The 10,534-nt window shown below is 42.8% G+C and overlaps 1 protein-coding gene across 1 annotated transcript in view; it reads left to right on the top strand.

The window, feature by feature from the left end:
- Positions 1-7,774: 7,774 nt before the first annotated feature.
- The window catches only part of SLC6A6 (solute carrier family 6 member 6), a 121,246-nt gene continuing 118,486 nt past the window's right edge, over positions 7,775-10,534 (top strand). Inside the window, exon 1 of the mRNA XM_040593459.1 lies at positions 7,775-7,885. The gene's annotated coding sequence lies outside the window, so the exon portion shown is untranslated. The remainder of the gene's footprint in view (positions 7,886-10,534) is intronic.

The following is a 10,534-nucleotide window of genomic DNA, read 5'->3' as shown; positions in this document are numbered from 1 at the left end:
AGAACTTGACTGCAGGGACATGATTCATTGGCAGCCTGCTAGTGACAGCCTTGCTTCTATTGTTCTAAAACTCTGGTTTCACATTTCTCCTGTTAGATAAGCTGCAACCATTAACTACACAGTGAGCTACAAATAAAGTGTGATGTAAGAATTAAGCTTATTATCTGATTGGCAGCACAGGGCCACTCTTCCAGGTTAAGGGTTTGAGCAGATTTTTTTAAAACAAAACTTTGCCTTTTATTACATTTCTGAAAGCATTGTCCTCCCAAAAAATAAAATATGCTTTTGGAAGCTGCAGTGTGTATATATAGTGTAAGCTATAAATAGTCTGGAGCTAGTTCTGCACATTTACCAGTGCGCAGAGATATTAAGGACAGATTCTGATCTTTATGGCTACACTGGGGCTACTGAGAAACACCACACTAAAGTGGTGGCTTTTAAATTGAGTTCAATATGTTCAGATTCACACCAAGATCAGAATCTGCCTGGGGTCTTTAAATGTGCTTTGAGGAATCAAGAAGTTTGGCGGCCTCAGCATAATCTTAGTTTTAGTTGTAGATTACATATCAATTTCTAGAACTGTTACTTGGGACTAATATTAAGGCAAATGAATTCACTCTTAAACGAAGAATGGATTGATTATCATGCTAGCTGAAAAATAGGTCTATGTACTCCCACACCTCAGCTGCTGTAAATGGATGTACATAAGGATTTAGAAATGGTTGCTATTCACCTCCTTCTGATGGGAAGATGACTTTCAGCAATTGAATGATTTATGATAATGTTGATATTCGTGCAGGCTATTCAACTGTCAGGATAAAGACCACAATGGCTGTCTTCAGGCGTAAGCTGGTTAGGGGCTGACATTGGAAACAAGTTCTGTGGCTGAAGCATTGCTTTCCCTGCTGCAACAGGGTGGGGGCCGTGGGGAGGGGGAGAAGCAGAACAGTACCTGTTTATAATGGGTTATCGACCGCATGTTATCTCTGCTGCTGTAAAACCTTAACAGGACAAAGCACGGTAGTATTATTGAGGGCACACAAGGCAGGGTCAGTGCCAGGGTATTAACCTTACTTAGCGAATTTGTGATAAATATAATAGTTCTTTTGTTTTTGCAAGGATTATATGGCAGCTTCTGGTCATGTATTCGAAGTCGCTGCCCTCCGTTGCAGCATCTCTCACATTTGGACAGCGAGGACCGCGGCTGTTTGCACAATTTGCTTATGCCCTTTGAGTTCAGTGTAGTTTTGAGGCCTAATTCTGGGTGCCTAAATCCTCTTTTAAGTCCATCAGGTACACCTAAGAGAATGAGACGGGCCACCTACGCGGTGATGTCTAGGTGGTGGTGGCGAAGGTTGCTGGGCCTCGGCGGTGGGTGGCAGATGGCCGTGTGGTCAGCTCTGCTAAGGCATTTTGGGGCTTAGTTCTATGGCAGCTTGGTGTGTGATGGATTGCAGCATTCAGCCGAGCAGCTTTCATTCATACCAGTGAACTCCTGGTGCCTTCTGGACTATTCAGTTGAGGTCTGTGGTGATCTTGGACATAACTGAAGGTGTGTAGTTTCCTTCTGAGGATGATCTGTCCTCTTAAGATCTACGCTTAAATGCATCAGATTTCCCAGTCACCTTTACCGGACAGTTTATTTAACAAAGTTCTCAATCACTCTTGGAGCAGGGCTTGACTCCTACTTGCACTTATCTCTCACACACTGTCCTGACAGCTCTCAGAGGCTGTAGAAAGGGGGCAGGAGAGGCAAGAACAACCCATTTTGTATACTCCTTCCAGCGCATGACACACTGCATGGGTCACTGCAGATGGGCCGTATTGAAATGCATTGCAGCGTGGGGCCTATTGTGGGCACTGCGAACCAGAGCATAACTTGGAGCTGTCTTCACGGTGCTCCAGTTCATGCCAGAGAAAAGGAAGAGACTTGCAAGGATGCAAAAATCACTTTGTCTCTCTAAAACTGCTTTGCCTCTCTTTCTGTCCTTGCTATGCATATGCAACTAGAATAGCTGGGCACAAGGAACTGCCTTTCCACAGATACACTGATGCTCCCAGACCAGTGGCACGCAAATCTGGGACTTAATAAAAAGCACAAGCTCTAAAAGCACACCAGTGCCACTCACTCAGATCCCATTGCCGTGTGCAACTCACTCAGATCCCATTGCCATGAGCTCCTTGCACACCCACCTGGCACTAGCCAGGGGCAAGGGGAGGCCCTGCTGCTATTCCCAAGCAGTGACAGCCCACGCAGCAGTCTGTGCCACCCTCGGGGGTTTAGCTATGACTGTGCCTGTCCCTGTCTGCATCCCCTGACCAGGCGCTCTTGCTTCTTCTGCAGAGATGCATTTCTTGAAACAGACATAATCCCAGCCTTCCTTTCCAATTCTGCACCCTCGTGTGGTAAATGTCTTTACCTATGTCAGTCTACTGACCATTTATTCTTGTTGTTCTGCTTGTGAGCAATAGGCCTGGAGTTCAGAATTACAGGTGAGCACCTTTCACTCCTTAGTCTTAGGTCTGGTGCTGACTGTGGAAACATCTCCCCCTGTCTTCAGTTTGTTCTAGGCAGAGAAGGGAGTTTCTGTGACAGGCATAGCTCTGTTATTTATCTAGGCAAGTCTGAGTATTTTTCCCAAAGAATCTGTGAAATACTCTCTGAATGATCAATGGCACAAGCATGTGACTCCAAGTCACTGGACAGCAAGCTATTTAAAAAAGCATCCACTAAAAAAGCAAGTCTGAAAGACTATCTGGCATTAGAAAGTGCTTAATTTAGAGAAGTGCCCATCCCATGAGTATTATGTCATAAGGCAATATTGCAGTCTTCCTCAAGGGTAGCGCACAGAAATAGGTTCCGCTTTTGTGCGTGACACATGGATAATGCTACGCTGCATGTAAACATGTTCAAATACCCATGGTCTGTGGTCTCTTCCCCCGGTCTCCAGCTGCTTGATCTCCAGCATCATTGGGCTATTCTGTTGGTTCGTATAGTCTGGTGCACTACTGGTTTCGGGTTCCCTGGTCTTGTGCCTTTTGGCACCTTCAAAGAAAGTTGTCCTAATTTCATCAGCCTCCAAGTTTGTAGGGTCACTGTAATATCCCAGATGTGGATAAAATGTTTCTGTCTTTGAGACTGTAGATTTGGTGTCTGAGATGCGATCTGTTGTCATCGTATAATATAAAGTTTCTTTCTTTGAGAACTGGTGGAGTAAGGCTCACTGCTCTCACGTTAATGCCTAGATGCACTCATTTTCCATGCCTGTGTTTTCTTCTGGGCTGGTTTAGTGAATATTATGCCAACGAAGGGCAAGAAGTAACAAACTGTGCTGAATTATTCCTTTTGCAACCTTATTATTTCAAATAGTTCATCTCCTTTCAAGGACTACATGCGTTTTTTTTCAGTTTCACAAATAAGATCTTATTTTATCTAGATCCTTTCCCTTTGACAGGTGCGGGATCACACGGGAGGCCCTGTGAACTTCCTGATAGTTATTCTCAGAATTGCAAATTTTTAGTGAATTCTTTTGCCACATTGCAAGATTCTTTCACCAGCTATTTTTTCCCTCTTTATAGCGTTACTGGGCACAGATTCAGAACTGATACATGAGTAAAATGAGCAAACATTATTATCTTTCCTGTAATAAATCGAGCAGAATGGGTCCCTAAGCATCATTCTGTGTACCGTCCTTGGCAGTGAGAGCCTTACCAAGATGTGCCAGCTTAACTGTCATTTTTCTGGGAGGGCTGTCAGAGTGGCCAGCAGAGTTCACTTCAGACTTTCTCTTCATCCCTTGCTTTGCTGCTGCTATGCGATCGCATGTAAGTTTCTCTTTTTTCAAAAGCACTTTCATCTCTTACATACCTTTTCAATCTCCCTCTGCTTCCCCAAATTATTCTTGTTTAGGTTCGGCCTTTTAGTACACTGAAGTCTAAAACATTGAAGATATCTGCTGGAGTCTTTTCTGCGCTGGCAGTGGTAGGAGAGACCTGTGGACGTTTAATGACATGAACCATTACAACTGTAGGTGTCTTTGAAAGCTGTGATGGAAATCTAGCTGAACTCTGCTCCCTTATCCTTTGACATCCATCTTTTCCAAAAAGTATTTGCCATTGCCATATTCCAGTGGATCAATAAAGCATATGACCTTGCTACCAGAAAAAAATCCTGAATAGCATCTTTGACGAGATTGAGTCTACCACCTTCTAACACATCCACATGCTGTTTGGTTTCTTTGGGTGAGCAGGAAGAGCCCAAACATTAGCTTGAATGATCTTATAATCTTCAAGAGAAGAACCTCTGTTCCAAGCTGGGGGAGTCTTTTTAAAAGGCCCCTTTGTATTTTCTTGGACGTTTTACAAATGTTGCACCTGTACATGAGACCTTCATCCAGATATGAAATACGCACTTCAAAGTGTGCTCCCCTACACCACTGAAACAAGAGCCTGTGCATTTGATAAATCAAATGGGAGTCTGACCTGATTATACAGACACCACATAGCTACAACGCAATTAGTTTTTCAGCCATGAACCTTTGATAGCCTTTTCTTCAAAAGGAGCATTTATCTCCTGTACTAGTCAAAATCTTTTTAGTTGTCTATCTGCTTTTTTTTTTTTTTTTTTTTTACTAAATTCCATCTAGTCTATGCAGAGTTGGGGACTACCAACCATTATTTAATGTGCATTAGCAGGATAAGTAAAAGATTATTTTGATTTTGGTATCCCTTTTCCATTTAACAGTAAAGTTTTTCCTTTATATATAACATTATTCATGAAGAAGCAAGTTTTCTAAGCACTGCTATTGCAGATCTGGGATCTGTCCAATGCTCTATCCTCTGGCAAAATTTTTAATTCCATCCTAGCTGAAGCAAATCCAAATATTTATTTAAAAAGACAAAATCCAACCACAGGCAGACAAGATCCCACAAACCTGACATCTTCTGTCCATCTGAATGCCCCTGACTGAAACTGGAAAAGTCTCAGGCAGATATTTTTCGGATTATGCTCAACTCTGTAGCCATAACCACACTAGCTTCTCAAGGCCAATCACTTTGACATCTCCACCAGTTTTCCATTTCATAATGGCACAAGAGAAGGCAGAAGGCAAATCTGTCCTTGATGCACTCTTATAAGCACAGTGGGTCAACAAGACAGGAAGAAAGAGAAAACTGTTTGCAGTTCAGTAGGGATCATCAGCCCTTCGGAAAGTGCCGTACAGTGGCAAACAAGTGATGGTCTCATGCAAATCATTACAGGCTCAAACAGGAACCTCTTGTTGATGATGTGCTCTGGTGCTCACGAAGTATTATTCTAACAAAGCATGACTTAGTTTTCCTCATTTGCTGGCTTGCACTGCCAGGCCGTGGGGCTTTGCCCTCATATTTGAGGGAAGGAGAAGCCCTGATGTTGGCTTCAGTGGTTGCCTTTCATGCTGAGATGTTTTCAGCCTAATCTCTTTTATTGGCAGCAACCAAAGTCAGATGCTTAAACCTCAGATGGAGACTGAGTAATTGCAAAAAGGGGTTGTACCCGACTGCCTTGTGTACTCATACATGCTTGAGCGGTGCAAAGCCACAGACCCCAAATGTCTTTCTCCTCTACTGATCTCCCTCAGCTGCATAGATGGTGGTGGATCCTTTCATGCACTTGTGTTGGCTGGTTCCACTTGGACTCAAGATGTATATTCTGTGTTTTCCCAAGGCAGGTATGAAGGCTGGCTGCTCCCAGGTGTTGCCACTGCTGCTAAGCTTCCACTTTACATTCCCCAGATTCCAGCCTGGTGTGTCTAGGCAGATATCTCTTGGCTGTTTAATTGAAAAACAGTAACACTGAAATACACTGAGGTCAAATAGAAAGTTAAACAACCACTTTAGGCTCAGAGTAAGAGAGTACCACGTGAGAGAGATTCTGTGGGCAGCAAAGCTAAAGGAGTCTTTGATGCAGGAGTGGAACCACCTCTACAGCAACATGTAGGCTGAGTAGGGATGTGATGCAAAAATCAGAGAAATGGATAGCTGAAAAGTTCCCAGTTATTTCAATGCCAGGGAAATTCCAAAGCAGAACTAGCTGTAGCACATCCAAACTGCAAATTTTCTGAACCTGTAGCTTTTTAGTAGTGTTTTCAAGATCTGTTCAAAGTACTTTGCCATTGTTTTTCCCCCACTTTTACCAGTGAGCAAAGATGACAAAGCAGAGTTAGAAATCTGATTATTAAAGTTTTACTAATCACATATTCTCAGTGACTGTAAAGAGAAAGACAAACTGATGTGCAGAAAAGTGGCTATGAGAGTTCTTCCAGTTGCATGTGCGTGTGAGGCAGTGAGGATGCACAATGTGGCAGATGAAAACATGTTACTGTATAAGGAGTGATTTGGATATAGTAGCTGTTGTATCTGAATGATCGTGACATGCAAGTAGAGAAAACAACGATGTTTCCAGACTCTGCAGAAAAGCAAAATCCCTCCTTCATCTAGGCACAGCTGAACTTTGCAGACAAGTGCTTAATGCTGTACCAGGTCAGTTGGGGTATAATTGTCTCTAACCAGAACAGTCAGAAGTTACAGAGTTCACTATCTGCTGGCTGAGTGACACCCAAAAATTCTTTCTAGACTTAACAGACAAGCAAAGAGACAAGTTTGAACCTGAAATTCAGGGTAATCATGCCACTGAGAAGCATAAACAAACATGGCACTGGCTGGAAAATTATTCTTGAGACGCCACTTTTGACTGATCCAGATGAGAAGTTTCCAAAGTTAGGGTCGCAGCCCTGAGGAGTGCTGATGGAAGGGAGGTCACGAGCCTGGAAAAGAGGTTGCAAGCCAACAAGCTTGGGAACTGCTGATGTAGACAGATGAATGGTCACGTCGAGGGGGTCCCCTGGGAGTACCCTCTCCTGCCTCTGAAACAGCAACTTGAGCGAGTTTTAAAGCTGAGAAGACTAGCCTGTTCATAGCATGCTACTGTATTTTTAAAAGCAAATCTCTGGAAATGAGCCTGAGATGATTAGGGAGATGGGAGCAATGAAAACTCTGGAGGGAAGGATGTGGGACAAGGAGAGGCAGGTGTGTGGGAAACATTGTCTGCCAAGTAAAAATAAGATTCAGCAGTGTCAATGCAAGGAGATGGAGGCTTTTTAAGGCTGTAGTGAAGTTTGAGTCTAATTTAGGTCAAATCTCTCTCCCAAGAAGTCTGAGGGATGTGCTCATGCTCCTCCTGTGAGAAGCCCCTAATGCTGAGCTGGATACCTTGGTATGGAACCTAGTCTAAGTTTTGGTGGAATTAATGTGTGCTCAGAGCGAGGTCTGTACAGCTAATGTACACACAGATATAAGGTAATTGTCTTTGAGTCTCCAAATGGTCTCCCTTGTTGTCCTTACGCTTTAAAAGCTGCCAAAGCTAGGCCCTTAATTTACATGTGTTAAAAGTAGATGACTGTTACTTAAAGCTTTGGTGGTTTACTTTGTAATACCCATACTATGAAAAAAAAAAAAAAAAGTGGAAAATATAAGCAGACCAGAAAATAAGTGTAGCTTATGCTACTGATTTTGTATCTTGTCATTATTAGGAAAAACACATTAAGTTTTAGAAATGTTTGGTAAAAGTCTCTAAATGTTGAATATCGGTGATTTTTCATGTCAGCAGTAATAAGCAGTTGTTAGTGGTATAAATGTTCAGCCCAGACCAGGGACTCACAGTGCCTCGGTTGCTGATAGGAGCCCTATTTCTTGGAAAGCCTCGCAGAACCACCTTGTGAGCCTTGGATTGCTGTCACATGTCCTGTGCCAGGGTCTCTGCAGTACAAGTCTTGTAACCAAGCCTTTAAGGTTTGTGGAAACCTGCTGAACTCTCCTCTGGAAATCACAGAAAATAAACAGAGTGCTGGTAAGTCAGGTGGGCTTTTATAATACAAAACTAGTGTCAGTACAAGAAGAGCATCAGCACTATCAAATTGATATCTTGAGCAATCCCAGGGCATGGAGGAGACGAGCAATCGAATTTTGGGCGATTAGGAGGAAGTATAGCAAGAGCACAGATTCAAGTTGGGGGTGGGAAATGGGCCTGGAGGTTAATAAGCCAACACAGACCATCATTGAAAAACAAACGTTAGGTCCCTGTGGTGCAATACCTAGCTGTGGCTACGTGCTAGGTACAACACAGAGGTAAAATCAATACCGTTCTGTGGTACTTATTAAATAGAGTTACGTTGAGAAGTGTTCGCATACAGGGAGGTTTTTGCAGCCAGCTGCAGCCAGTGGGTCTCCTGGGTACTGTCTTCCAGGCTCCAAGATGGAGGGACTGGTCCTGCTCTAGTGCTGAGCAAGGTGCTGGGAGCCAGCGCTGGCCACATGGCAGGGCAGAACAGAGTTGCCTGATTGCCCCAATTACTGCTGCAGTGCCTAAAGTATTGACCTCGAGCCAGAGATGCTAGAGAGAGAGGAAGCCAGGAGATGGTGTTGTGAGTGAGATGCTGAGAGCAAGGAAAAGTGGGGTTTTGTGAGCCTTAAACCCACTGGCAGGCCAGATCTTGGGAATTCTGAGCAAGGAAACTCTCTGCTGCTGCTTGTTTCTAGCAAGATAAAGACTTTCTGAACCTTTTTTTTTTATGACTAAATGAATTTATGCCAAGCCTGTACAACTTCAAATAGCAGCTAACTGGTCAAACAAGTGATGCCTAATCTTCAGGCTTCTGTGTCAAGGGCCCTGGGAGCTTTGCTCTTGGAGGCAGCTAATTTTGCAGGATGATCCAGACTGAATTTGTAGGTGAGACTCAGTTAATGCTTTTATGTGTGTATCTCTTAAGTGCAAGCCATAGAAATTGTTCACAGATGCGCTTCAGACATGACCAGATTGGTGCAGAACCAGCCCGTATATCCAGTTCTGGTGATCCAGCGTGGACCAGTCTCCACAAGTTTCTCTTCAGGGTTTAAACCAAGCCTTTGGTTTCTTTGAGAAATTCAAGGTTTTCTTTTCATAATAAAATTCATAATTACCTTTAGTTTTGGAGCTGCCCTTAAGGCTATTTGGAACCCATTTAAACATACTGAACTCTGAATCAGAGGTTTCTGTATTTCATGTCAAATGCACAGAGATTAAGTATGAGGTTTCTGCTCCAGTTATGCGGAAGTTTGTTTTAACTTCCAAAGCATACTATGTTTTCTTTTAAGAAACTGGTAACTTCTGTTTAATGCTGAGGTCAGAATATATAATTTCAGGCAGGCTGGCTTTTCACACAAAACATGTGACTTTATTTTCCCAAACACCTTTTTCTGGTCTGCAAAATAACCCGTACAGATATCATCACAATGCTTGAAATTGTCGCAGTTTTTGCGTATGACTAGTGACCATGCATGGTAAAGGGTCTAGGGGCATGTTACAGGATATTCATGGCCAGCTTGTGTCATGTCATGACTCAAGTGATTGGCGGCTTTAGTACAATAATAATCTAGCCCTATAGCTGACCCAGTCCATCTCTTCAGGTACACTTAATCTCCAATGTACTTCTGTTAGTAGATTTGTTTGGGTTTTTTTCCTTGATACTATCTGTAAGCATCTAAAGGGATGTGGCATCCTCTTTGCAGGGACGTTTTTCTAGAGGACTGGCAGGAATTTTTGGTTCTCACATACAGTCTAGCTATTCCCATTCTTAATTCTTTGTGTTACTGCTTATTATAGAGCTCATCTCTGTGATGGCACCCTTAAACTGTTATCAGGTTCACATGGCAGATGGCAGCGCATAAAGTAAGGGCTTATTCCTGTCCTCCTAATATCAAAGGGAACTTTTCCTGCACACAAAAAAGCCCCTGTTTTCAGCCTATCAAAAATCTGTAAGTCTTCAAAATAATCCTTTACCCAAAGTGTAATGCTCCCAGTTGAAAGCCAGGCGTGATAAAAATGCCAGATAAAAAACATGGGGAAAAAAAAGTAAGGGGCTCTTCTTGCTACAGGCTATTACAGAGCGGAGCTGTAGAAATAGGTTAATTCAGTTAATGAAACACTTTTGGATTCTAAGTTTTCTGTTTGTAAACAGCAGACTTTTTTTGTATTTCAGTTTTAACAGGGCTTCTTTTAAGGAGCTGTGACCTTTAATCTCATTATGTACGGATCTGTGTACGTGAATGTGACATACGAATTTGTTACCAAGATACTATTTGAAGCAAACATCCTAGGGCCTTCCAAGTTGGCAAGTTGATGCCGATTCCTGAGTCATCTCGGCCCAAAATATTATTTTATATTTTTACAACATTTTGGGTTGTGAAGGGAACATCAGCTATCTTCTCTGACCAGTGCTATCGCGTGCTTTCCATTAGTTTCCTAATGTATATGCTAGAGACATGCAGACATGCACATGAGTCTGGATATGAATGGTACTAAAGTTAAATGGGATTCATATTGGTTTATTGGAAAGGTGGAGCAGCTCAGCTAACTACAGCAACTGATCTATAGCAGGATAAGGCCTTGACAAGTTCTTTCAAGCTTGATGTGGTTTACTTCATCTCCTGTGTTGCTTTCCTCATCTTCCTTCTCCTTTCC

This window comes from Falco naumanni, chromosome 4 (assembly GCF_017639655.2).
Source record: "Falco naumanni isolate bFalNau1 chromosome 4, bFalNau1.pat, whole genome shotgun sequence".
Classification (NCBI taxonomy): domain Eukaryota; kingdom Metazoa; phylum Chordata; class Aves; order Falconiformes; family Falconidae; genus Falco; species Falco naumanni.
Note: the sequence above shows the minus strand (reverse complement) of the source record. Positions and strands in the feature narration are given on the sequence as shown.